General features: G+C 35.6%; 1 pseudogene; it reads left to right on the plus strand.

The window, feature by feature from the left end:
- LOC122747360 overlaps positions 1-17,696 on the plus strand; it is a 32,382-nt pseudogene extending 14,686 nt beyond the window's left edge.
- Positions 17,697-18,313: the final 617 nt, after the last annotated feature.

Here is an 18,313-nt window from a genome sequence, read left to right on the forward strand (position 1 = left end):
CCCTATCTAGATATTCAGTTCTGTCATACCATTTATCAGCAACTGTTTTTGAAACTGGTCATTTAGTGAGTTTTACATATCATACCATCATTAGTTAAGTTTTTTCATTTGCTTGTTTTAATATAACATAAAAGAAGTTAGGATATAGAGTTCTGAACTTGTCAGGAATATCTGGTAAAAATTCATCTTCTGAGACTTACTGGTTCTATGACTCTGATGAAGCTATTTAATCTCTCTCAGCCTCAGTTTCTTCATATGTAATGAGGGATAATAATAACATGTATTTCATAGGTTCTTGTGAAGTCCAAATGAGATTATGTAGATGAAGTACATTACTAATATTTAACTGTTTAAAATGTTATTTATAATTACTTTATTTCTCATCTTATAGGAATTGGAATCCAGATACAACTGATTGTGGACAAGTGATTATCCTACAATTATTCTTTTATGTTTAATGTACAGGATATTAAGAGGCTAAGTGAATTGTCCATGGTAACATACTTATTAATTAGGACTTGCTATCAAATCTCCTTGACTCCAAGGAGACCATATCCACTCTGACAGGCAGTTAAATGTTTCTAAGGGATTTGTATGCATACGGTGAGGCAAATAATCCAGTTTGACTGGATAATAGACTACATAATAGATAATAGTAACAATAGAAATATAAGGAGATGCCAGATGGAAGAGTGAATGCAAAGAAAAAAATGTTATACTTTATCCTGCCTTTTGACATACAAAATAAAACTACATTATCATGGAGGAATGAATGAAGGATGGAAAGAATGGAAAGGCAAAGACCTGAGAAGAAACTATTGGAATAGTCTGGGCAGATAGTAGTGTTAGCAGATAAGAGGGGAAAGACATGGGATATTTTTCAGGGATATTACATAGATAACTTCCTAAATCTATGAATAATAAGTACTAGTTCCTAATTAGAAGGAAATAAAAAGTTTCTAAAATTCTGCTGCATTTTGCAATAATTTTGGAGTATGAAAAATATAAAATGACTATGTAAAAAGTCATATACTTGAGTGATAGAATAGGCCCCATCAAATTAACAAGAACAGGGTAAGGCAAATAAAGTGTTTATCAAGGTGTTTAAATGAGATATAGAAAGGATAAATTAGAAATATTCAACAGAATGAAGGGATTATTATTATGGGGAATCAGGAAAGGCTTCTTGCAGAAAGTGAGATTATAGTTATTTGGAGGAAGTTCAGGAAGCCAAGAGGTACAGATGAGGAGAGTCACTAAGAGTCACTGCAGAGAACATGGAGATGACTAATATATAAAAATATTGAAAAGTAGGAGGTTGGGGCAGCTAGGTGGTGCAGTGAATAGAGTCCCAGCCCTGGATTCAGAAGGACCTGAGTTCAAATCTGGCCTCAGACACTTGATACTTATTAGCTGTGTGATCCTGAGTAAGTCCCAATTGCCTCACCAAAAAAGAAAAGAAAAGAAAAGAAAAGAAAAGAAAAGAAAAGAAAAGAAAAGAAAAGAAAAGAAAAGAAAAGAAAAGAAAAGAAAAGAAAAGAAAAGAAAAGAAAAGAAAAGAAAAGAAAAGAAAAGAAAAGAAAAGAAAAGAAAAGAAAAGAAAAGAAAAGAAAAGAAAAGAAAAGATAGGAGGTTGCCATATTGCGAAAAACTTTAAATTTCTAGTACAGTATTTTATATTTTATCCTGAAGGCAATATGGAGTCAGATTAGTTTATTGTATAGTGGTATAATGTCTTTTGTTCAGTCTATATTTTAGGAATATTAATTTGACAAATATGTGGAAGATGAGTTGTAGTTGGGGAGGGGGGAGAGATTTGAGGCAAGGTGAACTATCAGCAGACTATTATACTATTTGGGTTTTTTTTTTTTTTTTTTTTTTTTTAGTAAGGCAATTGGGGTTAAGTGACTTGCCCAGGGTCACACAGCTAGCAGACTATTATACTATTACAAGTATGAGATCATGAGAACCTGTATGATGGTTGTAGCCAATTCAGAGTATAGAGATGTTACAAAGGCAAATTGACAAGACTTGAACACTTATTTTATATGGGGAGTGAGAGAACAAGAATTTAAAGATAACACCTAGGTCATTCTCCTAAGTAATTTGCAGGTGGCAGGGTGTGCCCTTAACCATAATAGGGAACCTAGAAAAAGGTATTTGGAGAGAAAATTGGATTTCTGTTTAAGACATATTGAAGTTATGATGTCTACAGGATTTCCAGTTGGAGGAAGTCCCAGCGGTCACTGAAGATGGAAGAGTGGAGGTTGTGATATAGATTAAGCCTAGACAAATAAATCTGAGTCATCTGCATTAAAATGATGATGAAGGCCATATGTGCTGATGAAATGATAAGGTTAAATAGTATAGAGGGAGGAGGGGAGAGGAACGAGAACAGAGCCCTTTGAAATAGTCAGTTATAGGACTTAATCCAGCAAAGAAGACTGAGAAGTAGCAGTCAGAGACCAAAGAGGTAGAAGGAAACGAGGTAGGAGAACATCTAGGATAGAGCAGTATTACAGAAAGATGAAGAGAAGATAGTATCAAGGAGAAGAGAATGATCAATAGTGTCAAAAGCTGAAAATAGGTCAAGAAGGATCAGAACTGACAAAAGGCCATTAGGGCTAGTAATCAATAGATCATTTGTAACCTTAAGAGAGCATAATCACTTAATGATGAAATTGGAAGCCAAATAGGAGAGAATTAAAGAGTGAAAAGAAAGGAAGTGGAGACATCAGTTTTCTGCTGCCATTTCAAGAAATCAATTGGCAAAATGAAGAAGATATACAATGATCACTAACAGAGTTGGATGGAATATCTAAGAATTTTAGAGGATGGAAGAAGCATATGCTTATTTGTAGGAAAGAGGGAAGCAGGCAGTAGACAAGGAGAAACTAAATTTATGTGAGATAGTAGGATCATAAAGGGTGCATTGTGCTTTAGAATAAAGGATAGAACGGAATCACTTATGCATGTGGATGTGGTTTACATTGTCAAGGAAAAGTATTACTTCATTAATGGAGACAGTTAAAAAGGATATAGCGGCAAAAGGAATCTGGGAGATGTAATTTGAAAAGGAGAGAAGACAAAGCTTTTAATGAATGGCTTCATTTTGTTCAGTGAAATATAAGGCAAGATTCTGAGCTGAGATAGTTGAGGAGATGGAGACACAAGTGGATAAAATATTATGGAAAAATCACATTGATGTGTGATATATTAAGTGAATTTGAGGCATAAAAGGGTTGACGACACAATGTTGTATACATTGACTTTGTTGTTGTTCAGTAGATCAATCATTTTCAAATCTTTGTGACCCCATGGACCATAGCACACCAGGCCCTTCTATCATCCACTATCTTTCAAAGTCTAAGTTCATGTTTATTGTTTCCATGACATTATCCACGAGTTTCAGCCTCTAATTTTCCATTTTCTTTTTGTCTTCAAACTGTCCAAATAGCTAAGTCTTTTCCAATATGTCTTGTTTTCTCATTATTTGGCCAAAGTATTTAAGCTTCAGATTCCATATTTGACCTTCCAGGAAATGGTCTGATATAATTTATTTTTCCTCCATCTATTTAGAATTTTATTTTTCCCAAATTACATGTAAAAACAATTTTAATGTCAATTTTTAAAACTTTGTGTTCAAAATTCTTTCCCTCCCTCCCTTCCCACCCCTCCTTAAAAACACTAGCAATACAATATAAGTTACACATGTGGAGTCATGAAAATATTTCCACATTATTCAGATTGTAAAAGAAAACAGTCTAAAAAAACTTTATAAAAAGAAACTAAAAAGATTATGCTTCAATCTGTATTCAGAAACCATCAATTCTTTCTCTGGAGATGGATTGCATTTTTCGTAAGTCCTTCAGAGTTGTCTTGGGTCATTGTATTGCTGAAAATAGCTAAGTCATTCACAGCTGATCATCTTACAATATTACTGTTACTTTGTATACAGTACATTTCACTTTGCATCAGCTCATGTAAGTTTTTCTGGGATTTTCTTTTCTTTTTTTTTGGTGAAGCAATTGGGGTTAAGTGACTTGCCCAGGGTCACACAGCTAATAAGTGTCAAGTGTCTGAGTCTGGATAAATAGTTTAATTTTTGAATAACCCTTATGATTTCTTTTGCATGTTTACCTTTTTATGCTTCTCTGGAGTCTTGTATTTGAAAGTCCAATTTTCTATTCAGCTTAGGTCTTTTCATCATGAATGCCTAAAAGTCCTCCCTTTCATTGAATTCCCATTTTTTTACTGTTTTTCTGAGTAGGTGATTCTTGGTTGTAATCCCATCTCCTTTGCCATCTGAAATATCATATTTCAAGCCATCTCATCTTTTAATGTAGAAGCTGCTAAATATTCCATTATCTTGACTGTGGCTCCACCATACTTGAATTATTTCTTTCTGGCTGCTTGCAATATTTTCTCCTTGACCTGGGATCTCTGGAATTTGGCTATAATATTCCTGGAAGTTTTCATGTGGGGATCTCTTTCAGGACATGACTGGTGGATTCTTTCAAATTCTATTTTACCTTCTGTTTCTAGAATACTAGAGCAATTTTCCTTGACAATTTCTTGGAAAATGATATCTACGCTCTTTTTTGATCATGGCTTTCAGGTAGTGCAATGATTTTCAAATTATCTCTCCTGGATTTCTTTTCTAGGTCAGCTGTTTGTCCTGGGAGATATTTCACATTGCCCTCTATTTTTTCATTCTTTTGGTTTTGCTTTATTGTGTCTTGATTTCTCATAAAGTTATTAGCTTCCATTTGTTCAGTCTTAATTCTTAAACATTTAATTTCTTCAGAGAGCTTTTATAGCTCCTTTTCCATTTGGATTTTCAAGTGGTTGACTTTTTTTTTCATCACCCTCCTGTATCACTCTTACCTTATCTTCAAAGTCTTCTTTGAGCATTTCCATGGTCTGAGACCAATTCATATTTTTTTTTGGAATCTTTGAATGTATGAGCTTGGACTTTGTTATCTTCTTCTGAGGGTGTATTTTTATCTTCCTTGTAACCAAAGAAACTTTCTAGTGTCCGCATTTTTTTATGTCTGTTCATTCTGCCAGCCTGTTTCTTGACATTTAACTCCTTAAAGTGGGGCACAGCTTACAGGGCACACTATCCCAAACTTCAGTGGGTCCCAGGTGGTACCACTTAAGGAGATGCAGGTTCTATACTCCCCTGCCCTGTGCTCTCGTCTTTAAGTAACCATAGGCCTGATTGCTCTTTAACCTGGGAACAGAATTCTTCTGTTTTACTGTGGTTGCCAGCTCCAGCATGCATGTACCTGTCACCCACCTGGGCTGCCGCTCAAGACTGCTTCCTGGTTCTGAGCACAGGCAGTACAACAGAGTTCTGCCTCAGAACCAGCAGAGACCCCTGCAACCTCCCCCCGGTCAACCATTTGACCCCCCTCATTGGTGCATGAGCTGAGTCCCAGAAGTAACTGCTGCCTCGGCTGATTCCAAGGCTCTGGATGCCTGATTCTCTGTGGCTGGGTCTGCACAGTTTAGCCCAGATCTACACTCCACTCTCACTCAGGTACAACAGACTTTTCCTCCTCACTTTCTAAGTTGTCTTTGACTGAAAAATGATTTCACCCCATCTTTTTTGGGTTCTGCTGCTCCAGGAATTGTCTTATGGCATTATTTGAAGGTATTTGTCTGAGTCTCAGAGAGAGCTTAGGCAAGGCACTGCCTTTCTTCTACCATCTTGCCTCTGCCCCCTTGAAATAATTTCTTTAATTGCTGACTGATTTCATCTCTTCACTGTCTCAAAAGTCTTCTGTAACACCACAATTTAAAACCATCAATTCTGCAGCACTCAGCTTTCCTTGTAGTCCAGTTCTCATAGGCATACATAACTTCTGGGAAAACAAAAGAAAACAAAACAAAAAACATAGCTTTAAATACATGGACATTTGTTGCCAAGCTGATGACTCTATTTTTTGGTATGGTCTTTAGATCTTCCATAGCTTTCCTTGCAAGGAGCAAGTATCATTTAATATCATCTCTGCAATTGCCATCTACAATGATCTTTGAGACCCAGAATATAAAATATGACACTGCTTCCATTTCTTCTCCCTCTATTTGATAAAAATGATGGGAACCATTGCCAAAGTCTTAGGTGTCTTTATGTTAAATTTTGAGCCAGATTTTACCTTTTTCCTTTTCACCCTCATCAAGAAGCTTGTTAATTCTTCTTCACTTTCTGTAATCAAAGTGGTCTCATTTTACATATCTGAAATTGTTAATATTTCTCTGACAATCTTAATTCCAGGTTTAGATTTTGCATGATGTACTCTGCACATAAGTTAAATAAAAAAGGTGGCAATATATAGTCTTGCCATACTCCTTTTTCAACCAAAAACCAATAAGTTCTTCCTTGTATAATTCTAACTGTTGCTTCTTGACCCTTAATACAGGTTACTTGGGACAAAAGTAAGAAAACCAGGTACATGTTATTGTTACTATTGTTGTTGCTGTGGTTTCTGGCACTCCTTTGCTTTTTCCATAATGCAGTGAATGTTGGCAATTTTGTCTCTAATCCCTCTCCCACTTCAAAAAAACCAGCTAGCTTTTCTGGTAATTCTCATTTCACATATTACTAAAGCCTAGCTTGAAGAATCTTTTTATATTTATTTTTTTGTAGTCATGTAAAGCCTTTCCATATTGGTTATTTTGTATAGGAAGACTTAAAAAAGGAAAATGAAAAAGAGCATGGTTTAGCCTGTATTCAGATGATATCAGTTCTTCTCCATAGGCAGATAGTATACTTCATCATGACTCCTTTGGGATTGTATTGGGTCATTGTATTGCTGAGAATACTTAAATAATTTATAATTTTCATCATACAATATTGCTGTTACTGTTTATAGCATTCTCCTGGTTCTGCTCATTTCACTTTATATCAGTTCATGTTAAGTCTTTCTAGGTTTTTCTGGAAATTATCTTGTCATTTTTTATAGAATGATAATGTTCCATCACAATCATATACCACAGCTTTATTAGCCTGTCCTGAATTGATAGACATTCTCTTGATTTCCAACTCTTATGTGCCACAAAAAAGCTGCTATAAATATATTTGTACATATAGCTACATCACCCCCCCTTTTAATCTCTTTGGGATACCATCATAGAAGTGGTGTTGTTGGATCAAATTGAATGCAGAATTTTATAACCCTTTGCCATAATTCCAAGTTCTTGTCCAGAAGGGTTGCATTAGCTCATAATTGCACCAACATTGCTTTAGTGTTCCAATTTACCTATATCCCCTACAACATTAATCACTTTCCTTTATTACCTAATATTACCCAGTCTGATGTGTGAGGTGGTACCTCAGAATTGCTTTAATTTGCATTTTTCTGATCAATAGTGATCTAGGGAATGTTTTCATATGACTATACATAGCTTTGATTTCTTTGTCGGAAAGCTGCAAGTTTATATCATTTGACCATTTATCAGTTAGGGAGTAACTTGTATTTTTATAAATTGAATCAGGTCTCTTTATATTTGAAAAATGATTCCAGAGTCAAGATGGCCAATTGAGGAAGTAACCCACTGCAGTTTTCCCAGATTTCCCCTCTAAACTGACATAAAACTGCCTCTGAACTCACCAAGGAAGAAGGAAACAATCTACCAGCACAGCAGGAAAGGTCTGACTTACCTGGGTGGGAGGGAAGTGCAGTCCAGGAGCAGCAAAAGCAGAAACAGCTGCTGGACTCACAGCAGAGGCCTTCAACAGATCTCTGTGCTTGCTGACCCAAGCAGGTCAGCAACAGATTCTCACCCCTTTGACCTTTCAGTGGAGATACTCTTTCCAAGGTAAAATCTGCCCCAGGGATTTAGCAGATTGCAACAAAATTACTATTCAAGGGCTTGTTAACAGAGTAACAGGTTTCCATAACAACACAGCAGCCAGTTGCCACCACAGGGCCTGAATATCAAAGGGATTGCTCTTCCATGACTTGGCTGACATAAAATGAGTACAAAACAATGAAAACTAACAATGAAAAAAGTTTGACTATTCAAAGCTACTTCAATAAAAGGAAATCTCAAGACACAAATATAGAGGAGGACAGTAACAAAATGACTACAGGTGAACCATCAAAGAGAAGTACAAAGTTCTTCTCAGGCTCAAAATAAATTCCTGGAAGAGCTTAAAAAGGACTTTGAAAATTGAGTTAGAGAAGTGGAGGAAAGGATAGAAGTGATGAAAAACCATGAAAAATAAATACAAAATAATAATTTAAAAATACAAAAAATTACTGAGGAAAATTTAAGGAACAGATTTGGCCAAATGGGCAAAAATTACAAAAAAGTCAATGAAGAAAATAATTATTTAGAAATTAAAATGGAACAAAGGGAAAGTAGCGGCTCTATAAGACACCAAGATGTAGTACAACAAAATCAGAAAAGCAAAAAAAAAAAAAAAAAGCCTTGGCAATATCTTTAAAGACATTATCAAGGAAAATTGCCCTGGAATATTAGAATCAGAGGGCAAAATAGATATTGAAAGAATCTACCAATCACCACCTGAAAGAGATCCCAAAATGAAAACTCACAGGAACATCATAGCCAAATTTTAAAACTCATAGATCAAAGAAAAGGTATTATAAGCAACCAAAAAGAAACAATTCATATATCATGGAGTTATAGTCAGAATTACACAGGATTTTGCAGCTTCCAGAGAATCACAGGGTTTGGAATATAATATACTGGAAGGCAAAGGAGTTAGCTTTACAACCAAGAATTACATATCCAGCAAAATTGAATATATATTTTCACGGGGGGAAATGGACATTTAACAAAATAGAGGGATTTAGAGCTTTTTATTTTTTATTAAAAGGCCAGAGTTGAATGGGAAATTTGACTTCCAAATACAAGGTTCAAGTGAAACATAAAAATTTAAAAAGAAATAAGAAAGAAAAACTGTAAGAAATTTAATATGGTTAAACTATTTCTAGTTCTGTATGATAAAATATTTGTAATTCCCAATAACTTTATTATAAAAGTAATTTTTAAATCAATTAGAAGTATATATAAAGAGTGGTGGTCATAAGGTAATATTTAAGGAATGATAATATTTGCAAGTCTAAAAAGATATAACATAAGAATGATTAGAAAGAGTACATGTAGACAGAGGGTGCGATCATAAGGTGACATTGATGATATAACACCATAGAAAATAAAATAAAATAAAATAGAAATTACATGGAAGTAGTAGGAAGGGAGAAACTGAATGGGGTTATTAGCACACACACATACACAAGAGACACAAAATTAAATAAATAAAATAATTATTTCATAAAAAATAAGTGAGTGAATACATGAATAAATAAATAAATGAATATACCATCATAATGTAGGGGAAGATAGGCAAAGATTAAACCTTACTCTCATCAAAGTTGGCACAAAGAGGGAACAACAACTGCTTTGGCAGTCCTTCCTCATTTTCCCCTGCATATAGTTTCATGCCTCTTTTATGTGAGATAGTTCACCCCATTCTCTCTCACCCCCTCCTTTCAGTGCAATCTTCTATTATTTTTTATTTATTTTGTTTGTTTTTGTACATCATCCCATCAGTCATAGAGAGTAACTTGTATTTTTATAAATTGAATCAGGTCTCTTTATATTTGAAAAATGATTCCAGAGTCAAGATGGCCAATTGAGGAAGGAATCCACTGCAGTTTTCCCAGATTTCCCTTCTAAACTGACATAAAACTGCCTCTGAACTCACCAAGGAAGAGGGAAACAATCTACCAGCACAGCAGGAAAGGTCTGACTTACCTGGGTGGGAGGGAAGTGCAGTCTAGGAGCAGCAAAAGCAGAAACAGCTGCTGGACTCACAGCAGAGGCCTACAACAGATCTCTGTGCTTGCTGACCCAAGCAGGTCCGCAACAGATTCTCACCCCTTTGACCTTTCAGTGGAGATACTCTTTCCAAGGTAAAATAAAAATAAAATTTGAAAGTTACAAATATTACATTGCCATGTAGAAATGTAAACCATTTAATTAATTTTCTATTTCTTGTGTCATTTTTTACTGTTTTTAAATGTTTCCCTTGAGTCTTGTATTTGGAGGTCATTTTTTTTAATTCAGCTATGCACTTTTAATTAGGAATGCTGAAAAATCCTCTGTTTTGTTATTATTTTTTCCTCCCTGAAAGATTATATTCAGTTTTGCTGGGTAGGTGATTCTTACTTGTAATCCTGATTCCTTTGCCTTCTGGAATATCATATTCCTAGCCTCCTGGTTCTTTAATGTGGAAACTGTCAAATCCTGTGTAATAGTAACTGTACTTCCACAATATTTGAATTGTTTCTTTTTGGCTACTTATAGTACTTTATCTTTGATCTGTGATTTCTACAATTTGTCTATGATGTTCCTGGGAATTTTCCTTTTGGGATCTCTTCTGGTGGTGATTGGTGAATTCTTTCAATTTCTATTTTTCCCACTGATTCTAAGATATCGGGGTAGTTTTCCTTGATAATTTCTTGAATGATGTTGCACAGGCTTTTTTTTTTTTAATCATGGCTTTCAGGTAGTCCAATAGTTCTTAAATTGCCTCTCCTAGATCTATGTTCCATGTCAGTTGTTTTTCCAATAAGAAATTTCAATTTCTTCTACTTAAAAAAAATTATTGATTTTGTTTTATCTTCTCTTGATGCCTCATGGAGTCCTTGTGTTCTACTTGTTAAATTCTAATTTTTAAGGAATTATTTTCTTCAGTGAATTTTTTACATTTTTTTCTGTGCTGTTGACTCTTTTTTCATGATTCTTTTGCTTTACTCTCATTTCTTTTCCCATTACTTTTCTATTTTGCTTGTTGTGCTCTTCCAGTTCTTTTTGGGCCTGCCCCTGTGGTTGAACCTTGCTACTGTGTTGTTATGTAAACCGGGCCTCTCTGTTGGCTGGATCTAGGGGAGGATCTTGTTTTTGGTCTGCCCCAAGATGGGGCCTTACTAATGGGTCAGCAATAATGGCAAGGTATCATTGTTGGTATTTGCTGGGGTGGGACTTCTAGGGTGGGCCCTTACTGTGCCCAGACTGCTGGTTTGCTTCAGGGGCTGCTGGCTTGCAGGAGACTAGTGTCTTTACTGGTAGCTTGCCCAGGGCTTGGAGCCTGACACCCTTCTATGATGCTGGCTGCTGCTGCTCTCAAACCTTATTCCCCCCCATCCCAGTGAGACAGACCTTTTCTCCTGTGCTGGTAAGCTGTTTCCCTGCTCTTAAAGTAATTCAATAGTTTTCAAGTTGTTTGCAGAGTAAATTCGGAGGGCTCCAGCAGATTCCTTGCTCATTCCACCATCATGGCTCCAGAATTACTAGCTAGGAGAAGCTTAAGCATCATCTTCCTGGCATGTGAAATAAGTGCAATCATTAGTAATTTATACATTCCTTCTCATTCCTTCTTTGAATTAACACTTAATTTGATCTTTTCCTATCCACTGTTTATCTTTCCAAATTTGCTAGCATATTGAATGTAATACTTTAAAAGAATCATCTTTTTTTTTTTTTGGTGGGGCAATGAAGGTTAAGTAACTTGCCCAGGGTCACACAGCTAGTAATTGTCAAGTGTTTGAGGGTGGATTTGAACTCAGGTCCTCCTGAATAAAGGGCTGGTGCTTTATCCATTGTGCCATCAAGCTGTCCCAAACAGCATCATCTTTTAGGATTTTATATAGCTCAGCTGGAATTTCATCACTTCCACTATCTTTATTGTGAGCAATCCTTCCTAAGATCCAGTTGACTTCATTCTCTAGGATGTCTAGTTCTAGATTAACCACCATACCATCATGGTTATTGGTGATGTTATGGTCTTTCTTGTGTAGCTCTTTGCATATACTTCCTAATTCTTCTTAATCTGTATTGCCTCTCATGTCCCTGCCATTTGAGATTATATAACATAAATTTGTAGGGAACCAAATCACCACAGATGTGGGGTTTTTTTGCAGATTTGTTCTTCAGCAAACTTAAAAAATAAAGGCAGTGAACTGTAGGAATAATTCCACAGTGAGCTTTATCATGGCAACGTTTGTGATTGAATAACAGGACAGTGAACTGAAGAGAATAAAACATTGTAAAGCTGAAATTTTTCACTAAGGGATCAAGATGAGAAAGGGAGTACAATCATCACAACTGTGATGGCCTGGTAGAGAAATGAGGGATGGTTGTCAGAGACAAGATGGTAGAAAAAGGCAGCCACTCTCACCTAAGCCCTTCCCAAAATCCCTCTGCAAGCTTTAAATAATCACATAAGACAATTCTTGGAGCAGGAGAAACCACAAAAAGACAGAGTGAAACAATTTTCCAGCCCAAAATAACTTCAACAATGGCAGCAAAAATCTGTTGCATCTGGGTGAGTGTGGAGTACAGTCCTGTGCAGGCCACATCAGCAAAGATCAGGTCCCATCAAACCAGAAACAAAACACTTTTGCAGATGACTAGACATGGCCCCCACAATTCTAGGATTTAGATTTTAAGAAATGCATTAATAATCTGTAAATCATCTAAGGATGATTTACAAAGATACTCACAGACTTTCTTAGAGTTCACCATACTTGAGAATCATTTGAAAGAATTTGAATAGTGAAGTTTAGAAAAGACACAGATAGGATTTGATAGCTATTTCAGATATGTAAAGTAATTTCCCATGCAAGAGGAAAAAGTAATTAACGTTTAGACCTAATGCACACACACACAAAAAGAATGATAGCTGGCAGTTGTAGAGCAACTTATCTTGATTCATTATATAGGGAGTAAAAGTATCTTTCAGAATTAGATTATTCAAAGTCACAATGAGCTACCTGGAAAGATATGCCTTCTCTCTCAATGGTAATCTTTGAGCTAAGATAGGTGAGTACTTACCAGGCTATTGTAGAGACAATTCTTTTTTTAAGTATAGTCTGCATTATACTTTGAGCTTTGAGCTCCCTAACAATTTTTTTTTTTTTGCAGGGCAATGAGGGTTAAGTGACTAACCCAGGGTCACACAGCTAGTAAGTGCCAAGTGTCTGAGGCCGGATTTGAACTCAGGTCCTCCTGAATCCAGGGCCACTGCTTTATCTGCTGTGCCACCTAGCTGCCCCTACCAATTCTTAGATTCTGTGAATAAATGGAAATGATCATAGTTTCAATAACAAAGGGCCAAATACAAGGTTAAGGGTAGTTATAAAGCCAATGGTCAATAGAAAATTATCATTAGCTGGAGACATGCAGTGATTGGAGACAGGAGGCATATGTGAGTCCAAGGTAAAGAATTAATAAAGAATTAATTTCCAAATAGACAGTATTGGCAGACATTCAAATATCTAGATGTTCAAAAGGTAGTTATGGACATCCTGAAGTTATTCTTTCAATCTGAATTGATTTTTATAAATGATCCTACTCTCACTCTTTTAAGCATTAGTTCACAAACTCACATCACACTCTTTAATCTTTAGCAGCCCTGCTAAGTCTCCCTGCAATGGAAACTCTAGAGTTGGTACTATAATGGATACCTGCCAAATTTACTACATTTTTTGTTCATTTCATTGTCAAAATTCTAAGATTGATGTAACATATGGTACCTCCTGGGACATATGTACTATGATAATCAAAGCTTCACATGGGAATGTTAGCAAAGGCACTTGGTAAATCAAACTCTGGTTCCAAAGGGTAGACAAATATGCTAAGCAGGGAACAAGAAACAGTGTATAAAGGGCAATTGAGAGAAAAGGATAAACCAAATGAAGTGTGAGGTAGAAAAGTTTAATTAATAGAATCAATATCTAGGTTAAAGGTAAAGGAAACATGAAGTTCAGATTAGAAATAGTAATTTTAGTTAAAGAACAAGACAGAATTGGAATCTAATCCCATTCACATTCATTAAGCACTTTCAAAGTGTAAGGGACTGTGCTAGACTCCAGGCATACAACAAAAAACACAAAAGTATCTGCCAGGAATGAGCATATATTGGATTTGGAGTATAGAAATATAAGTATACATGAACTACATACAAAATAATTAATATCAAGAAGCAGGGAGTACTAAGAAAGAATCAAGAAAGGACACATGTAATAGTGCCACCTTAGGTACAAATTGAGAGAAGATAGAGAAGTTGAAGACAGTTTAAATAAAGAGAAACATGAATTTTCAAAAGGGCAAAATGCAATTTTTTATACACATTTGAATTAGGACTATGATGTTTAAAATGTACTTCTTAGTACTTTGATGGTTACTTATTATTGCTAATTAGTTATTCACTATTAGCTATTTGTAATTGAACAGATTTCCTGTTCAGTGTTGAATTTAACACTTATAAAATGGAATTTTGTGGTTATCTTTTCAGCAAGGTGAAATACAAATATGACATCTTAATTCACATAATTACTTTTTGACTGTTAAAAAGCTTTTGATTTAATAAAGCAAAATGTGACCCTAAAGGATCTCCTTCATACACTAGTCTCATATTCAGTAATTCAATATACAAAACTTTCTGAAGAACATTGGAATTCCCATGTAGACCCCACCTCTACCCCACCCTGGATAAAACTACCCAGGTAACAAGGCTCTTCACCATTTACTGTTCTACCATGGAAAGATTTTATTGTTGTTTTTAGTCATCTTTCAGTCTTGTCCAATTCTTTGTGACCATCTCTGGGGTTTTCTTGGCAAAGATCTTGGAGTGGTTTGTCATTTCCTTCTCTAGCTCATTTTACAGATGAGGAAACTGAGACATACAGGATAAAGTGATTTACCCAGGTCACACAGCTAGTGTCTAAAGCCAGGTTTGAACTCAGGAAGATGAGTCTTCCTGACTAAAGGCCTGGCACTCGATCCACCTCACTACTTATCTGCCCCTTAATAATACTCTATAATGCTCTCCATCTCTTTAATTCTGTATGTTTCTAGTTACATCTTTATCCATTTAATGTCTCTTCCTGCCTCTGACTCTCCCCCCTTCCAAGAAAAAGCAATAAGTTTTGCAACTGCAATATTACGACCATTTTTTTCACCATGAATTGAACACCAACATTCTAATATCCAGACAGGAAGTTACTGAATGGGCTATTGTCAATAGTGTTTGACTTCTTCCACCAAAGGCTGAGCTGCTTTCACTTCCCTTATGTGAATCCCAGTATGAAATGCTGACATTTTGATTATGTATTTTAACATCCCTTTCCTAATCACAGTAGTAGCATAACAGTAGAACCAAGATATTTTCCCCAAATGTATGAAGGCAGAAAGAAGTTCTTTCCTTAAAGTTTTGTTGTTTTGGGTGTTGTTTTCCATTAGCTGAGCCTGAAGGATTTGTTCTTCTTAGAGTATTTTGCACACAAAATTTAATACATTGGTTGAAAACAAAAGCAAAATCTAACCAAATTATTAGGAGAAATGATGTTCAGAAGTTACTGAGATAAATTACTTTCAATGATCAGAGAGGTCCCTTTAGTCTCCTAAGACTTGTGGTTTTTACCCAGACCTGTTGCAATTATTGCTGTAGTCTCAACAGTGATAAGACAAATAAAGTTAATAGAAACTCAAATATTCTCAAAACAATTCCTTCATTCACATATGAACCTAAACAGCTTTTACCCAGCAGGTCTTCTTCCAGTGTAGTTAGAGCATGCTTTTAGCATCTGACAGAATAGATTTCTATTTTAGTCAACTACTGTTTTCACTCTCTTTTACTGGGATATTTTAAAATAGCATATGATAAGGCTAACTCAAGGAGAAATTGTTCCTAAACTGATATTGGAGATGTGAAATTCTGAGTTGTGCAACTTTAGCAAATTAAAAGAAAGGTCTACCTCTAGAGTATACTTTGTGTGCACAGAAAGGCATGTCAAACAAGTATCACCATATGAGAATCATGGGACTTTCTTTGTGCAAATATATTCTCTACCTCAGCCCCAGCCCCCACACTAGATAAACGTTGCTCAGATCTGAGTACATTCATTTTCCCTTTCCCTTCATTTGGTCATAGAATGGCTAAAGGTGTTTGCTTCACTTCCTCACCTTTTCTGTTCTTTACTGAACTCTGACTGTGAATCTCGGCACTCAGGATTTAACATGAATTCCTGCTGATGAAAGGTGAATCTACCCCATTCCTTATGGATTTTTCTTAGGCAAAGGCAAGCTTCTCCATGCTGAGCTAAAGGAAGGGGGAGCAATATGCCTAGCTCAGTCAATTAGTGTCCAAGCACCTTTTGGTATATACCTAAGTACCAGAAATCTTAATTAAATTGTACTTATAGAAGACTGGGGAGGGAGATTATTTTATGAAATTAGCTTACTATCCTACCACATAAATTCTGGCTTTAAAATGTTTTAGACATCATGCTGACTCATTGGTTTACACAGTGTTACAGTGCTTGTTAAATGAGTGCAAAATTATAGGAGTGTTCTACATCCAAGATAAATTTATGTACATTTGTTCTTTGGGATTTATAAATTCACAAGCCAGATTCAATTAACATATTGCAAAATTAAGTTGAGTTCATAAAATATTATTCAATCCTATCATTTAGCAGACTAAGAAATAGTATAATGGTTCTCAAGTTGAAAGTGTGGCCACAAGCAATCAGTGGGAAACTTAATGCCTTATTTTAATCTTTTGTAATGGTGCTAAAAATCTGTCCCATTGTCTCTTAAAGGAGAAAGACCTCTACAAGAGACAGAGGGAAGGGAGAGATATGTATCCTCTGGGAATTAGTGGGGATTGCAACTTAACAAAACCCCAATTCCTTAGGGCTAAATTATAAGTATTCGAGACCAAAATAAAATATAGTGACTTAAGTAATTCAAGAGAAGAGCCTGGGGCTACTCACCACCAAGTTCTGTTTCTGCTTCAGGAGGCCAAGGATATGGTCCTGGATCTCAAGGTAGCTGTAGATACTTTGGCTGTCAGGCAATAAAGAAGAATTTATGATATTACCAACATTTTTGAAGGACTTTATTTAATTAAAAAAGTCCAAAAATAGTATCCAGTGGAAAGGTGTAGGTGCTGGATGTAATACAAAGGAAGTTATTGATAAATTGAGATATCTCAAAGCAGGAATTATAGATCTGGAGCTAAGAGAGAAATTGATCAACAGAAATTATGGCTACAGCAAAGTATCAAAAGCATTATGGATGACTCCATTAACAATAGATTTTCTTATACAACTCATGAAGATAACTGTAATTATTTTAATGTAGATATACTTCTTGCAACTTAAGCACCTTCTGGTACTAGCTGGATGTGCCAATTGCTGAAATGGGTCAGATTGGATAAAAGAAATACCAGATCAATCTAAAGAGTCACTCAGGACCTACCCATGTGAATGGCTTTATTAATCCATGTGATTAATAAAAAATCCAGTTCCTCTAAGTCTGTGGTTTTTCCTGTTCCCCCGCCTGATGACCACACACAACCTCCTTCTCAAGTCTCTACTCCAGGGACTCCACAGAAACCTAATACATAGACCCAGAATCTACCTGAACAACAAACCCTTACCAGAGGTCAACATCGTCAGCAGACACCACTTTCAGACAAACCCTCATGATATATTAGTGGTGATATCATTGATGAATTAATGTCTTCAGATGTGCTTCTCCTTTTATGACTCTCTTTACCTCTGCTGCTGATTATAACTTTAACCTGGATGAGAATGAAGGAGTATACAATCTCTTTGATAAAACAGATCCTAAATTATTTGATTCCATGAGAACTATTTGGCCTGTTATCTACCTCTAACTACATAACATACTAGACTTCTTCATAACTTAAATATTGAAAATGATAAATGTAACAACTTTTTTAGTTCACTGACTCTGGGAGTATTTTCCCTTTGTTTAATTATTTACTTCACAAAACTCTACCCAAAAGAACAAAAATGTTTTGATCCCTTTAGGGCAAAAAGTGACTTTGCAAGTTTTTTTGGTTTGGTTGTCATTTTTTTTTCCCAGAACAAATTTACAAAAATAAAAAATTGCTGTTGGTGGGAAAAGGGACCGAGGGGGTTAATCTTGTTATTATTATAATTATCACCATCCTAAGACCTCTTATTTTTCCCTCATGTGGAACACAAGTTATTACTAAGCAGCCTTTTTAGGTCATTACAAAATAAATGACCTAGGTCTCTTATCACTTAAAATATCATTTTATACTATTATTCCACCAGCTGTGTCCACATTTTTCTTTATGTCCTTCTAGTCCAATCAGATTTTCACTTTCATTTGTAAAATAAAGGATATAAGCTGACACATGAATTGTTTTAGTGGACACATTTTGTGAAGTGCCTTCTCTTTTAATACTTTAAGTTTTTCACATTTTGTGGACTTC

Source organism: Dromiciops gliroides, chromosome 1 (genome assembly GCF_019393635.1).
Source record: "Dromiciops gliroides isolate mDroGli1 chromosome 1, mDroGli1.pri, whole genome shotgun sequence".
In the NCBI taxonomy this organism is placed as follows: domain Eukaryota; kingdom Metazoa; phylum Chordata; class Mammalia; order Microbiotheria; family Microbiotheriidae; genus Dromiciops; species Dromiciops gliroides.